Source organism: Austrofundulus limnaeus, unplaced genomic scaffold, assembly GCF_001266775.1.
Source record: "Austrofundulus limnaeus strain Quisiro unplaced genomic scaffold, Austrofundulus_limnaeus-1.0 Scaffold430, whole genome shotgun sequence".
Classification (NCBI taxonomy): domain Eukaryota; kingdom Metazoa; phylum Chordata; class Actinopteri; order Cyprinodontiformes; family Rivulidae; genus Austrofundulus; species Austrofundulus limnaeus.
Genome location: NW_013952832.1, coordinates 97,015 through 97,836, shown reverse-complemented (window position 1 = coordinate 97,836; position 822 = coordinate 97,015).

Genomic DNA, 822 nt, shown 5'->3' with positions numbered 1-822 from the left:
GCTGTGGGGTGCAGGTGGACCATCAGCCGTGAAGGGGAGAGGGGGCGCAGTGCCGGCTTCTGTATCAGAAGGAAATGAGGGTTGAAGAACTTGTTTCTAGCAACAGAGTTGGTTGGAAGTGGATATTTGATGTTAATAATTGTTTTTAACGTCCTACAGACTCTGACATGTTGAATAAATTAGAAACAAAGTTTTTGAAAGATTCCATAAAACATGAAAACAATCTGTGAGATTGCTCTATACATCCATGTACACAAGAATTTGACTGAAAATGCAAATAAAAGATGAGAAGTTCTGTGTTTATTGACCAAAGTTACAAAGATTTAATTATGTAGTGTTTACAACATGACAGTTATTACAAGTATATTGATTAGGATGAACAGAAATACTGGTTTTTGATTGTTTATTACATAATGCACCAGATTATTACACCACCACATTTTGTAACAATTGACACAAAATGTCATAATGTTATTACATAATGTGTAAAAGAATTTTATTACATTTTGTGTCAATTATGCGGTTTTAGCATGAGTTTATTACATTTTAAAGCCTGATTTTATTGCATTATTACATAATGCGTTGTTTTTACGAAATGAGGTCTTGCATGCCTTACTGGAAGCCAGATGATGGGGGAGATGGTCCCTGGTTTAGTAAAGGAGTTGGAACTTGGAGGAACTGCTCTCAATATGTCAGGTTTTACAGAGCACCAGTTTGTGTTTTTAGCCCTCTTGGGCCAGTGGCAACAAAGAGCTGACCCACATACTGTAGCTTTGGAAGCTAGTCTGGATCATGGAGGTTCATCAAACATCTGCACTCGTT